We start from the raw sequence: 15,740 nt of genomic DNA, 5'->3' as shown, positions 1-15,740 counted from the left end.
AAAACCACCGCTGCTTTTCAAGTGCTGCCAAGACCTCAAGCTCACCAGGTCCCTGGAAAAACCCTGGGGGGACTCTGGAGGAGGCGGGGTTAGGGTGTAGCAAGACTCCTGACCCCGGAAGGTAGATACGGCCTAGACGACGTCACTAGAAAATGCCCGGGGCATCTTCTTTCCAGCAACCTTCTGCACCGCCTTCCACCTGGGTAGTCTCCCTCCCCGTCCGGGCACTTCCAGGCTCCAGCTCCCCACCCCCTCCCTACAGGAAGGAAATGTGACAGCACAAGCCGTTCGCCGTCACCCAGGAGCTGTCAGCAGCTGCGCAGCCCGGGGTGGGAGAGAGCACCGCAGTCAGAGACCCAGGGACCCAGGGACCCAGGGACCCGGGGACCGGGGAGCCGCACCACCGCGTTCCGGGCCCCGCGCCTGGGCGCCTCGCTGCACAGAGCCTGCTTGCTCCTAGCGGGAGCCCAGAGTCTCCGAGTCTCCTCAACAGCTTCGCGACAGGAGTCTCTTGCCTCAGCAGCCTGAGCAGTCCTCCTGGAGAGGGAGGAGAGGAGGATGAAATGAGCTCTGGGCTCTGCTAGCCCCAGACTCCCCCATTACCCAGAGGTGTGGGTTTCCACGAGTGCAGGCTCCAACCAACGCCTTAGCATCACCAAGCTCCAGAGGGCCCTGGGCTTCTGAGGCCACCCAGGCCCACCCACCCTTCTCACAGCAGGGGAGATAAAGGTCCAGGGAGGTGAAGTGACTGGAGGTTTCATGGCCTCCTGACTGCCTGCCCAGCTTTATTCTGGCTGCACCAGACCCTTTAACAGGCAAACCTGTCAGTGCTTACTTACCGGGGACGTTTCTACAGAGAGAACCTCAGTGCTGGGGAAAGGAGCAACTATAGCCTTGCAGGCAGCATCTGCCCACAAGGTGCCCTGGAGAGAGGGAGAAGTTGGAAACCCTGGGCCCCCAGCCTGAGCACTACCCAGTTTGAGTTTCTGGGGCCTGATGGGGCTGGTGGTGGCTGCTGTTGTTATTATTAAGAGTTCAGAATTCTCATAGGTTCTAACAACTGTGTTCATTCTCAATAAATGGTTTCTTAATAATCGTTTTAATTAGCAAAAAGGCTGTCTTATTAAAGCTAATTAAAGGTAATTTGGGAAACTTATTTTCATACAATCATAAAATTAGAGAAACAAGAGGCAGGAGAAATGGGAACAGTCTCAGCTTTTCTGCAGAGGGGGCGGGGAGGAGCTGGGGAGACCCTAACTCCAAGCCAGGCATGCAGAATGCCAGTGCCCAAGGGGGTGGACTGGAGCTCCTAGATTTGGGTGTGGCCTCAGGCAGTGCTGGGGACCAACTGCTGAGAGGGATACTCTGTTCACATCCTTCAACTGGAGTCTCAGAGTCACCTGAACTCCTCCCTCTGCTCTCACACAATTAGTCAATTCTCTCCCTCTAGCTATCTTTACATTGAAAAAGAAGGTGCTACTATTGCACCTCTGCCATTGCACCTGGCAGCCATAACCTAGGTGGTTTAGCATCCATCAGGTGCCTTAGCATCACCAAGCTCCACAGGGGCCCAGGCTTCTGAGCACCCAGGGTTATCTACCCTTCTCACAGCAGGGGAGATTAAGGTCCACAGAGGTGAAGTCCACAGCCTCAGCCCTGCCCAGGAGGCCCCCTAAGTCCCCAAGCATTTCCACTCCATCCATTCTGTAGCTGATCATCCTAAATCATCAGGCAAACAGGAATACTTTACCGCCCAGGTTTGACTTTCAATGCCTCCAAACCTCAGCCCAGGCTACATGCCCAGCCCCACCTTCTGCTCCCTGGGGGGAACCTTCTGCTCCAGCCACGTCTGTCCTCTCAATGTCCTCTCCTGCTGACCTGCAACTTTTCACCTCCCAGCCTTCACTCCTGCTTTTCCCTTAGCCTGGGATAACCTCTCCATGCCCCCACTTATACAAAGAGTAACTTGCCCTCAAGGCCAATTCAAGGTCCACATTTTGTGTGAAGCCTTCCAGGGCTACTGCAGGTCTGGTCTGTGATACATAAAATGTAATATCCCCCCTCTCTAGAATTACTTTTCAACTAGAATCGTAGTTTTGAGGGAGTTTTTTTTTTTTGGAAGGCATTATAAAGTAGAAATTAAACGTGGGCTTTGGAATCAGAGAGCTTAGTTACAATCCTGGCTTCCTATAACTTTGTGACCTTGGGTAAATGTCTTGACTTCTTAAGTGCAGGTTTCTTCATGAGTAAAATGTGGCTAAGGATGCTCATAACTAAGTTATTGGGGTGGTGTTTGTAAGTCACTTTACATAATGCCAAGCACACAATATGAATAGCTCTGGGACCCTTGTCCTTGTTGATGTGGGGGAATAGCTTAGGGTGACAATTTGTTGTTGTATGAACAAGTCTTCCAGAAAAAGAGAGCACCCAGTCAAAGGATAGATTCTGTGGCTATCTGAACTTCCACCACACTCATCCCTAGGGGTTCTAGTACCTCACTATGCACCCCCATTCCTTCTCTCCAGGGTCGCTTCCAAATCCTAGGAAGGGGCTCTACCCTCGGGTCCATGGGATAGTGGTTTATGGGCACATACTTACTATAAGTGTCTAGTGTCAGAACTCTACACAAGAAAGACACTAAACATGGGGTTAGCTCCTTGCCTTCTTGTTTTAAGTTTCCCAATCTCCATCCTCAGTAGGCCTCCCTGTAAATAACCCATTCTGGCAGGAAGCTAACAGTCTATAAGGGCTCTCCAGTAAATTCTACCATAACACCAGAAATTCTTGCCTGTCCTTAAAAATGCAGTTTTGTGCATACATAGATTTTTTTGTACAGCAGGCTTTGTCCCTCTCCTTATCTGTTGCTTAGGCCATGAGACAGTGGGTGGCCATGAATCTGCAGGGGGCTCCCCTTCTGTCCTCCCCTGAACATCCTCTGGATGAAACAACCACAGCAAAACTGACCCGGGAGGAAGAGCAATGAGCCCATGCATGAAATACTAGTGTTTAGCTGCCTAGTCTCAAAGCAATTGTTTAAGTAGGGGCCTCAGCCATGCTAATAGCTATTATCATAGGACTTTATGTCTATTAATGTCTCCTCAGCAGAAGGAAATGCAAACTTATGACATTCTGATTGTGATAAGCAGCACACTTTTACCTACGAGGGGCTGTAATCGAAGCAGAAGTGCCTCACAAATTAACTAGCAGTCCCCTACACATCAAGCACAGAATATATTTTCTCTATCATAGGTAAGAAAGGGACTTATTTCTCATCCTGGAGCATCAGTGGCTGTGTCAGCCCCACCACAGCTTCTGATGGGACTGGAGCTACACTGACATGTATGATTAAAGCTCCATGTTATACCACAGTGGCTGAGTTTTCAAGGAGATGGAGGAAACCTCACAGGACCGCTGGGGCAGGACACAACACTGCTCCTCAGAACATTCCTTTTTAAAAAGTTGTCATGAAATCCAATTAACCAGCTGGAAGGCCATCGTGGGCAGGCCTCCTCGGGGTTAATAAATAATAGAATATGCCCTACATTGGAAAGGGCATCTCTCTTTTCTAAGCTTGCAGGCTGTGACAAGGGCTCCTGGCAGGAAGAAACATGTACTACCACCATGTCCTGGTCCCTAAAACTTCGGTGAGTCCAGCAGTGAAAGTCCCCTAGACAGATGCCCAGAGTCCTGGGGGTACCTTCCCCCTCCCCTACACCATGAGCCACAAATTCATCAACCCAGCCCCAGGTGTGAGGGAATGAGGGGCCCTGTCTTGAGAGAACAGAGCATTAGAATGGGGTCAGGAGCTTTAGTTCTATCTCCAGGTCAGTCTCATTGTCAGGCAAGCTGTTCAGAGGCTCCTGTTCCCAGCTGAACAAGACTGATGGTAGAGAAAAGTGGGCACAGCAGGCTCTCTCTCACTGGTGCCCTCTCCGTGGCTGATCCCCCTGTGGGGAACACTTTACTTTTGTTGGACCAGCACTGCTCAATAAAAATACAATGCGAATCATGAATGTCATTTTCAATTTTCTAGTAGTCACATTAAAAAAAAAAGTTCATTAAAAAAAACAGTGACATTAATTTTAATAATAAAGGCTGGGCGTGGTGGCTCACACCTATAATTCCAGCACTTTGGGAGGCTGCGGCTGGAGAATCACTTGAGCCCAGGAGTTCAAGACCAAACTGGGCAACACAGGGAGACCTTGTCTCTACTAAAAATTAAAAATTAGCCAGGTGTGGCGTTGCACATCTGTAGTTCCAGCTACTCAAGGAGGCTAAGCAGGGAGGATCATTTGAGCCCAGGAGGTTGAGGCTGCAGTGAGTTATGATTGTACCACTGCATTTTTTTTTAATTTTTTTTTAATAGAGACAAGGTCTCACTATGTTGCCCAGGCTGGTCTTGAACTCCTGGACTCAAGCAATCCTCTTGCCTCAGCCTCCCAAAGTGCTGGAATTATAGGCATGAGCCACCACACCCAGTCCCTTAATTTTTAAAAAATAAAAAAAGTTTTAAATTATAAAACATTTAAATAATATATTTTATTTAACCCAAATATATACAAATTATTGTCATTTCAACATGTAATCAATATAAACATTTTGACTGAGATATTTTACATTCTTTTTTGTCTTGTACTAAGTCTGAAATCTGGCGTCTAGTTTACAATGACAACACATATCAATTAGGACAAGACACATTTCAATGCTCAATAGCCACATACTGCTAGTGGCTACCATATTGGACAAGTCAAGGCCTGGATCTCCGTGATCCCTTGTACAGGGAATCATGCAGCTCCCATCTGGCTCACAATCACGTCCCTTCTCCTCTGGGCCCTCTGGGCACCATGTTCTTGCTTCTTGGGGACCCTTAGCCCATCCCCCTAGTTCAAGACTTTGGAAGGCCTGGGAAAGGCAATGGAAGCTGTCATCACTCCCAGGGACTGCTCGGTGAAAACTCCCCGGCACCAGGGGGTCAACATTTTGGGACTGGCTGGCTTTGGTCTACACCCTCCAGCATCATCCCCACGGCCCAGAGAGGGTTGTGTGGGGCTATCCTAGAGTGGCAGAGTCAAGGACAGGGCAGGCAGGTTGGGGAAAAGGAGGAGTTGCAGACAGTAGTTCCAGTAGTTCCTGGAGTGGTGAGGGCTTTAGTTAGAAGCAGATTGAAGAGCCTTTAATCCTCTCTGCTACCAGAGAGGAAAATGTGGGTGGCAAGTAAAGTCTTGTCAGGGAAAATACTGGCAGGAAGGTGAGACACATGCCCGAGTAATCGCCGACTCCACCGCTCTCCTTTGATGTAGCACCTCGGTGCCATGCAGGCCAGGCCAGGCCTGTGACAGACAGGCCCTTCCTGGGCGATTGCAACTGTGTGTGTATGTGTGTCAGAGTGTATCCTGGCTCCTTCTCAAGCTGCAGATGCCTGTCTCTGCATGCCCTCAATCTGACAGCATCCCAACGGGAATGAGTCCTAGGTTCACGTTTTCTGAACCTCACATTTAGACATGTGGCCTAAGAAATTAGGAGTGTCGCGGAGTGGACCACAGGCTGGGACAGATGATACTGTACTCACCATGCCCGTCCTACCTCCCTGACTGCTCTCTGCTACCTTGTGGAATAGCAGTGGACGAATGAGCACGTGACTGTTCCAGACAGTGGGCAGGCTTGGTCAGCATGCTGAGTAGAAGAGGGCGCTGCAGAGAGCAAAGAGCTCCAGTGGAAGTGCTGTTTATGGGCCTGGAACAGTGGAACAGGATGAAGCCTCAATGAGGTCCCATGGGAGGGTGAGAGTCACCCACTTATAAGAGACAACTTTACTGGGGTCCAGTTCTCAGGTCGTTGTGTGGTACCAGGAACTCTGCCAGCTCTAGCCTGATGTTGCCACAATCCCTCAGGCTTTAGAAAGGGGAAAGGGAGCTGGCTGATTGATCACTCTTATACAACACTACAGTTTACAAAAAACTTTCACCTCTATTACAGTGTAATTCTCCCAACAATTCTATAGTGTTGGCAGGACAGGTATTGTTATCCTTATTTTATAGGTGAGAAAACCGTGGCTCAATGAAGGGAAACACTCTTTCCAGGGGCAGAGCCAAGATCAGCAGGCAGGCTTTTTCACAGAGCTCTCCAGAGTCATTGCTCAAGCTGACCTTAGAGCAGGGCTCTTATAATTTGGGGGTCATAGATCCCTTTGGGAGTCTGATTAAAAAAAAAAAAGCTTTGAATCCTCTTACTGAACAATGGACTTTAAACAGTCCATGACCCCCTTGAAATTTTATAGAAAATGTTGTCTGTACAGTTTTTAGAGGGAGGGACTGGGGATGAAGGAAAAAGATCAGATTTTTTTTTTTCAAGAGTCTTGCTCTGTTGCCCAGGGTGGAGTGCAGTGGCACGATCTCAGCTCACCACAGCCTCTGCTTCCTGGGTTCAAGTGATTCTTCTGCCTCGGCCTCCCGAGTAGCTGGGATCACAGGCATGCGCCGCCACGCCCAGCTAATTTTTATATTCTTAGTAGAGACGGGGTTTCACCACGTAGGCCAGGCTGGTCTCAAACTCCTGACCTCAAGCAGTCCACCTGCCTCGGCCTTCCAAAGTGCTGGGATTACAGGTGTGTGCCACTGCACCTGGCCAAAGAACAGATTTTTTTTTTTCTAGTCAGAGTCTCACTTTGTCACCTGGACTGGAGTGCAGTGGAGTGATCTCAGCTCACTGCAACCTCTGCCTCCTGCACTCAAGCAATTCTCCTGCCTCAGCCTCCCAAGCAGCTGGGACTACAGGCGCACACTGCCAGTCCCGGCTAATTTTATTTATTTATTTTTTGTATTTTAGTAGAGACGGGGTTTCACCGTGTTGCCAAGGTTGGTCTCGAACTCCTGAGCTCAGGCAATCTGCCCGCCTCGGCCTCCCAAAGTGCTAGGATTACAGGCGTGAGCCCCCCAACCTGGCCCAAAGATCAGATTTTTAAGGAAGTCTATGACACCCAAAAGGTTAAGAATCTGTGATCTAGACCAACCTCTTCATTTGACAGATGAGGTAAATGAAGCCGAAAGACGGCCAGTGATTTGCCCAGGACTGCACTAGCCTCAGAGCAGAAGTGGGACTTGAAATCTGAGTCAGTCGCCCTTTCACTATACACCAATTATAATGAGGTTTACAGATGCCTGAGCTGCTCCTGGCTCCAGGGAGCCCTAGCTTGGGAAACACCAAGCCCCTACACAATGAGATCCAGATTAAGAATGGATGTGTCATCCCAGCTCCACCACTAGCCAGCTGCACAACTATCCTGCACTGTCTGCACATCAGTTTACCTCCCAGAGTAGCATTTTACCTTCCAGAGAGAAGCATTCTCTGACCTCCCTACTTCTGAGGAACAGTATGAGGAAGCAAGGACATGAAATGTGATGGAGCTCCAGAGACGGGGCAGGGGAGGGGAGGAAGAGGGAAGAACAGAAGACAGCAAGTGGATGTTCAAAGAGGCTGGGGCTGGGCACTGGATAGATTGGATGGTTTTGTTTTATGCAGCCGTTTCATCCTTTGGGGCTAAATTTCCCCATCCCTCACACTGTAGGTAACGGGTCTCCTCAAACTTTGCCCTTGCATCCTCTGAATTGATCAGGGTCCTTCTTTGTAAAACAAAGCAAATGTAAAAACCTGGAATCCTCCCCATCTGGTTTAAGCATGAGGGGATTCAGTAAGGATATTAAGAGGACTGAAAAACAGACTAGAGTCTGAGCTTCCAGGATGACTCCCAGAGACACTGCAGATCTGGCTGCCAGGGGAGCAGCTGCCTCCGTCAGGAGCAGGAAGTTGCCAGTTCTAACCCACTCTGTGCCTGCTGTGATCTGGTGCCAGCAAAAAGGGAGGACCCCTTCCTGCCATGTCCCTGTCCCTAGGTAACTCTGTTCAGAGACAGATTAGCTCAGATTGGTGCGACTAGCACCCCTAGCAGCAACGGAAATGAAAAAATAAGGGCAGTTTTCTTTTGTTTTAGTTTTCGTTGGAAAGGTAGGATGCATCCTTGAAAGACTATCAAAATATCAAGAGGATGTTGAAAACATTTGGGCAGCCATGAATACGTCTATGATAGTGCCCCTTGAGATGCTGGGGACATAGTCCCAGGAGACTTGCTATAACAACTGTATTTTGAGGTCTCTCATTTTAACTTAATTTTTTTTTTGAGACAGTGTCTCACTCTGTCACCCAGGCTGGAGTGCAGTGGTGTGATCATGGCTCACTGCAGCCTGGACCTCCTAGGCTCAAGCAATCCTCCCACCTCAGCCTCCCAAGTAGCTGGGACTGCAGGCATATGCCACGACACCCGGCTAATTTTAAAAAATTTTTTGTAGAGATGGGGTTTCACCATGTTACCCAGGCTGGTTTCAAACTCCCAGTCTCAAGGGATCCTCCTGCCTCAGCCCCCTAAAGTGCTGGGATTACAGGCATGAGCCCCACACCTGGCCTAATTTCAACAAATTTTTAAAAAATTCATTGACTTCTGTATTATATGTGTATATATCTATTATCATCTATCTAGAAATATATATATATATACACATACACACATATACTATTTATAAGCACACATTGTATACATACATGTTTTATTTACCATAATAATCACATTTCTCTAAAAATCAAGTAGAATAGGGGTGTTGAGGAGAATATTTGAAGCTAATCCTTCAGTTTCTCATAACCCTCAGCTACACACACACACACAGGCCCTTAAAGATGTTAGAAGGAAGGGAGGCTAAATGTCCTGGTTTATCTGGAACAGGCCTGGTTAATGCCTATGGGCCCAGCATAATGATTAATAACACACCTACCCTCTCCAAAGTCCTCATTTAAATGATAAATTATACAGTCATCTTAATCTTGGGGGACACCTGACCGTCCCTGGCTTCTGGGATGTGCTGACAGAAACGAAATTGCAACCTGACCCAGCCAGCCCTTGGGAAAAACTAGGTGGTCAGCTGATTTGTCTTTATTCTCCAATTTTGAGAGGTCGGACCTCCAGGCCCTACCTCACCACCCCCAGCCAGTTGAACTTGAGACCTCTGGGGACATGGGCTCCTAAGTCCTGTCCCCTAAGAATCAAGAATGCATAATCACAGATGCTCACACACAGGCTACGGTCCTAGCCAAGCCACGGCCATCTTATTGCTCAAAACTTTCCTCCTCTAGGAACCATCCCTAACACTGATCCACTATAAATATAAGTCCTTTAGTATATGATGTCCCCACATTGCATAAAACTCACTGAACCTGCTTACATGCCAATTCTGTATGAGTTTGATTATTTCGTTTACTACAGTCCTGCCTTTCCCACCAGACTGGGGATCCCAGGGTTAGGGGCTATCTACTAGGTATCCCCAAGTGCAGGATTGAGTTCTTCCCCCATCAAACCAGGGGTCTCTAATGGCAGGAACCAGTCTCCCCTATCAGATGAAGCTCCCAAGGACATGAGTCCTGTAACCTGGAAGACAATCATCTCATCTTCTCCTTATTTCTGCCTCTGCCTTCAGTGCCCAACTTAGGTCCAAGGGAAAGTGTGGGTATGGATCTTGTTCTCCTAACTACCCTGCACCTGGGCTTGGTGAAGGGGTGAGATTTGTTCCTGTGACTCCCTTTCAAAGCAGTTCTGATTTTTCCAGTCTGCCTGGGCCTCCAGGCTGCAGAGCGGACTGACTCATGCTTAATGAAGCGCATTCTCCATCTGTGGTCTGCCCCTCCTGGCAGCTCCAGCTGCCTGGGGCCTGGCTTTGGGGCAAGCAGTAAAGAAGTTCCCTCATCTCAGGCTGCCCCCCACTACAGACACACCAGGGGATCCACTCCCCGAGGCCAGCCCCACCCCACCCATGTTAGGCTAATGAGATCCAGACCCCACACCAGAGCTGTCCTGATTGCGTTGACCTATTTAATTAAAACAGCAGCTTCCAAAAACGGAGGTTCTGCTCCAAGGCTCTGCCCCTGGCCTCAATCAAAGACAGACTCTGGCTGTCTCTGGCCAGCTTGGACTTTGGCACTTCTTCTCAGACCCTGACTTTCTTCTCTCCCTCCCTCCTTCCTTCTCCTCATTTTTCCAACATCTGTGTCCAGAAAGGAAGAAAAACTGTGTTTGGACTGGCCTCCTTCCATCCGTCATTTTTTTCTGCTTTCAAACGTCTTGTCTAAAGCGGAGTCAGTTACATAAACATTCCACCTCTTTCCATAAATTGGCCGCAGTTACCGAACAATAGCGTTACTGTGCAGGGGAAGAGGGAGCTCAAGGCCACACCCCACAAGTGCTGGTCCCCCAGCCAAATAGAACCAGAGACTCATTCTTTGAAAGAACCAAAGAGGAAATCCAGAATCTTCAGGCGAGACCTTTTCTGTTGTGCTTGGAGCGGTTCCTTTACCAAAGCCCCTCTCTGCTCTGCCCTCCCGGCAGCCATCTTCCATCTCTTAACTTCAAGCTGTTTGAACGGATGCCCAATTTCTGCTTTTTCCTTAACTGCCTGACAGTGTGTGTCACTGTGTGTCCCTGTCCTGAGGGCAGAGTGTGTGGATGATGGAGTTGGTGGTGGTGGTGATGTGTGCCTGTGTGTGTGTGCGTGTGCGTGCATGTGTGCCTTTTGGCAAGATTTTTAGAGGCACGCCCTCAAGATTTTGTTGCCTTTTCTTAAATAGAAACAGTTAGACCTCACTAATTCAGACCAGTTGGAGAAAAGTCCAAAGGGGAAAAAAAGTCTGACTTAACAGAACACAGTTCTTCTTAGGCCCTCTCCCTTCTCCCAAGTGCATCCAGTTACTGGAACTGGACTCACCACACTGGCAGATACGGTTTTGCCAGACTTGCTCCATGAATAGGTAAAGACCACTTTTTCCATTATCTTGAGTACCTAATTAAATGTGTGGGCCACTCAAGGTGTGAAAATGCGTTTTTTTTTTTTCATAGTAGGTCAGATATCTTCAACATTTATATAGTACTTCTCATTGGCTTAGTGAACTGTGTTCTTAGCCAGACTGTATGTTCTTTAAGGACAGGTTCTATATCTGAATCCATTCACTATCCAGTGCCTATTGTAGCTCCAAGCACATAGTAAGTGTGCAAAATAAATGTTGAATAATGGATGGATGGATGGATAAACGGATGGATAGATGAAATTAGTGAAGTGGGAATAGAGGGGTGGAGAAAGAGCCTTGGCAGGGGAAGTTTGAAGGAAGCTTCTATTGACCTCCTTCTGATGAGGAGCAGAAGTTGCAGAGAGCAATGTTAGAGCAAGAGCAAGTAACTGACAGCATTGCCATCAGCTCTCACAGCAAGTGGCAGGAGATGGGGGAGGCAGAGATGGTTGGAGCTGGGGCTGGGGAAGTGAGTGGTAAAGCAGGAGTAGGAAGGCTGTGATTGAATGGGGTTGGTGGGAAGATGTAATTGTGTGAATGGGTCTGTGAGCAGCTCTGGTGCTAGAGGCAGATGTGGGTGTGGTAAAAAGAGATTCGTGTGCTATGGGTAAACTAAGTTGAAAAGGTGCTGTATCAGTTAAGCTGCTTTTGGCTGCAAGTAATAGAAAATTTAGTTCAGTTGGCTTATACTAGTCATTCTCAAGTGGGGGCAATTTTACTCCCCAGGGGACATTTCACAAGGTCTGAAGACATTTGTGGTTGTCACAACTGGGATGCGGAGGAGTGTCGTACTGGTATCTAGTGGGTAGTGGCCAGCGATGCTTCTCAACATACCACAATGCACAGGACCACACACAATGCACAGCTGCCCACAACAAAGTATTATGTGGCCCAAAGTGTCAGTGGTGATGTTGAGAAACCCTGGCTTAAACCAATAAGAAACAATTTATTGTTCCATACAATAAGCAGTTTCAAGGGTGGTCATTTTATGTGCCCATTGAAGAGGTGGGTTCTCCCCACCAGTAGCCTTTGCCTCTGCCATGTATTGGGCCTTCGTTCCCTCAGGGCCGCAAGAGGCTACAGTGGCTCCAAGTATCACATCCTACCCAAGAACATCTTCCTGTCCTTTTATAAAACTCAAATTCCCTTCATGTCTCACTAGCCTTGTGTCCCATGCCTATTCCTCAATCAATCCTGGGCGAGGGGATTGCCATGATTAATTTAATTGACATCCCTCACCCCTATCCCCACACTGACACTGGGGTGTGGAATGTGAAACATGAAGAAAATTCATATTCTCTTAAAAAGAAAATTTATCTTCTGGAGAAAGAAGAGGGTGCTGTGTGGTTTAAAAAGAAAATGTACCTTCTGGAGAAAGAAGAGGGTGCTGTGTGGTTCACAACAGGCTCTCCCCAGCGTATTGGGTTCATGAAACTGAGAAATGCGGTCCTGGGCCTCAAGGCTGGAACTTGCTGCTCTGTTACTCACTTTGGACTCACACCTTCGTTCATTCATTCCATAAGCAATAGATATTTACGGAATGCCTCTGCGTGGTGCAAGGGACATAACAGACGTGTGGTTCCTGCCAACCTGGAGCTTTCAGTCTTGTAAGGGAGACACTAATCAAATAGACTCATGGATGATGCGCAATTAAAGACAGAGATAGGCTGGGATTTAAAAGCACATGGAGCAGTGACAGTATATTACAGAAGATCTTACAAAGAAGGTGAGGGAGAGTCAGGAAGGGTTTCCTTGGTTGAGCTAAGATCTGAAGAATGTATGAAAATTAGCTTGGTAAAAGACAGGGGGCAGAGGAGATTTCCCGAGAATAGTGACCATGTCTCCGCATCCCTCTGTGGGGAGAAGCTCAGTGCAGTCCAGGAACTGTCACAGTGGAATGCAGAGCAGAGATCCAGGGGAGGACGGCAGGGATTTTGAGAGGTTAGGCAAGGGCCGAATCTCATAGGGTTTGCTCATGTTAAGGACTTTCGTCTTGGTCTTACGAGCAAGGAAAATTCATTCAGGTGTCCCAAACAAGGATCTTTTTTTTTTTTTTTTTAAGTGTTTAAAGTTTGTAATTCCTAGTAGGAAAACATTATCTGAACGAATACCCTGATGGCAAACCACTGTACATGCTTCAGCTGCATTGGGGGAGAGGGGTAGGGATTATCTTCAAAGCACCCCAGCTCTCTTGATGAGAAGGTCAGAGGTACACTGGTTTGTATCATTGCGACATCCATAAGGTGATGTAGGTTGCTTTCCCTTTAGCAAGGGCTTTATTTATCAGAAGGGCATTATGCTTGACCTCCAAATTTGGCTGACAATTTACTGATAAGATTCATAAACTTTGGGTTGTTCTGGTATTGTGACATACTTGCTGGGTGCTGAGCCACGTCCTGGAAGGCTGCCATAACTTCTGGATCCTGCATGGCTGCAAGAACCTCTGGATCACCAAGAATTTCATTGATTCCAGGCATTCTGGCCATTCATTCCAGGCATGCCCCCTCCCATTCCAGGCATTCCTCCGGGAAAATTACCAGGCATTCTGCCAGGAAAGCCGCCTGGAAAAGAGCCATACTGAGCTCCTGACTGTCCTCTGGCTTCTTCCTCCCTCTGGGCTCTCTCATGCTCTTCTCGAGCCTTCTTAACTGTTTCTATTCTTTCTTTGATCTCTCACTCTTCACGTTTTCGCTCATACTTTCTCCAATGTTCTACAGTTGTCGGTGCCCTAGGTTGAACTTCTTTTAGCATTGCACTAACATGTTCATCATAATCCAATTTACAGGCAAGAGCAAGATCATGGGCTGCTTTTTCCCAGTGGCCTAGAAGTCTGTGTGCTTTCCCGCAGGGCTCGGTGGCTCATGCCTGTAATCCCAGCACTTAGGGAGGCCGAGATGGGCAGATCACGAGGTCAGGAGATCGAGACCATCCTGCCTAACATGGTGAAACCCCGTCTCTACTTAAAATACAAAAAATTAGCCGGGCATGGTGGCGGGCGCCTGTAGTCCCAGCTACTTGGGAGGCTGAGGCAGGAGAATGGCATGAACCCGAGAGGTGGAGCTTGCAGTGAGCAGAGATTGCGCCACTGCACTCCAGCCTGGGCAAGAGAGCGAGACTCCGTCTCAAAAAACAAAACAAAACAACACAAAAAACAAAAAAATTAGCCCGGGGTGGTGGCGGGCGCCTGTAGTCTCAGCTATTCCGGAGGCTCAGGCAGGATAATGGCGTGAACCCGGGAGGCAGAGCTTGCAGTGAGTCAAGATTGCACCCCTGCACTCCAGCCTGGGCTACAGAGCAAGACTCCGTCTCAAAAAAAAAAAAAAAAAAAAAAAGTTTGTGTGCTTTCCCTCGCCACTTGTAAGGCTGAGCTGAATCGGGATTTATTTCAATGGCTCTGTCACGGTCTCAGATGGCAGCATTTGGCTTCTGTAATTTGACGAAGACACTGGCCCTCTTGGCATACAAAATGGCCAAGCAAGGATTCAGCTTGATGGCATCTGTGAATAAGTCAATGGCTTTCTGCAGTTTACCATCATTTAGGGCTCAATAGCAGCCACTTTCTTATCATTTGCCTGATCCATCATCTCCTCTGTTATCTCTGCATTTTCATCTCCCATTTCTTGAGGGGCATCAGTGTCTGGTTCAATCACACCTTCATTATCAATTTCTAGATCGCTTTCCTCACTTGATGGTTCGTCTGCCTTTAAGTCTTCCTCCACCTTCTTACTATCAGGTTTTTCTTCCTTGGTATTTTCTTCTGATTTAGCTTTCTGAGTAGCAGGTGGTACTTTACCCCTTATGCTCTCCACCCACTCCCTCAGGAAGCGCATTTCCTTGGTGTATGGAACACTCGGATCCTGCTTACACATTTTCACAAAGGCCTGAAGTTCGTTCAGTTTGTGGGGGTCCATGGTCCAGAGGCGGTGGGCGAAGTTGAGGGGCTGCAGCCTGGTTCCAGGCTCTGGCTCCGTGTGACCACGCAGAAAGGGCTTTTTTTTTTTTTTTTTTTTTTTTTTTTTTTGAGACAGAGTCTTGCTCTATCAGGCTGGAGTGCAATGGTGCGATCTTGGCTCACTGCAGCCTCTGCCTCCCGGGTTCAAGCGATTCTCCTGCCTCAGCCTCCCGAGTAGCTGGGATTACAGGCACATGCCAACATGCCCAGCTAATTTCCAAATAAGGATCATTTTGATTGCAGTGTGAAGAACAAAGTGGAGAGAAGCAGGCTAGATTTGGGAAGACAAGAAACTACTACAGGGGTGCAGGCAGGTAAGGTGTGATGGTGGGTTGGATCAGGGCGATCGTGGGGATATAGAGAGGTTGTGAGATTTAAGATACATTTGGCCAGACACAGTGGCTCAGGCCTGTAGTCCCAGCACTTCGGGAGGCCAAGGCAGGTAGACTGCTTGAGGCCAGGAGTTCGAGACCAGCCTGGCCAAAGTGGCAAAACCCTGTCTCTACTAAAAATACAAAAATTAGCCAGGTGTGGTGGCGCGTGCCTGTAATCCCAGCTCCTCAGGAGGCTGAGGCAGGAGAATTGCTTGAACCTGGGAGGTGAAGATTGCAGTGAGCTGAGATCGTGCCACTGCACTCCAGCCTGGGAGACAGAGCAAGACTCCGTCTCAAAAAAAAAAAAAAAAAAGAGAGAGACATTTAAAAGGTAAAATTGACCAAATTTATTGATGAATTTCTTGTGGACCAGTGGGGAAAAGAAAGGATTAAGGATGGATTCCTAAATTTCTGGATTCAGAAAATGGTTGGAAGGTAGAGCCATTTATTAAGAAAGAAAACAGTGGAAAAGGATCAGACCTCTGGGAAAATTAGAGTTTAGTTTTCGTTGTGGTGAGATCACAGCTCCCTTGAGA

At 48.0% G+C, this 15,740-nt stretch overlaps 1 pseudogene; it reads right to left on the bottom strand.

Annotated features, from left to right (window-relative positions):
- Positions 1 to 13,172: 13,172 nt before the first annotated feature.
- On the bottom strand, positions 13,173 to 14,789 carry LOC129032679 (hsc70-interacting protein-like; annotated as a pseudogene).
- Between the last annotated feature and the right edge of the window lie 951 nt (positions 14,790 to 15,740).

This window comes from Pongo pygmaeus, chromosome 1 (assembly GCF_028885625.2).
Source record: "Pongo pygmaeus isolate AG05252 chromosome 1, NHGRI_mPonPyg2-v2.0_pri, whole genome shotgun sequence".
NCBI lineage: Eukaryota > Metazoa > Chordata > Mammalia > Primates > Hominidae > Pongo > Pongo pygmaeus.
This window is presented reverse-complemented; position numbering and strand designations above follow the sequence as displayed.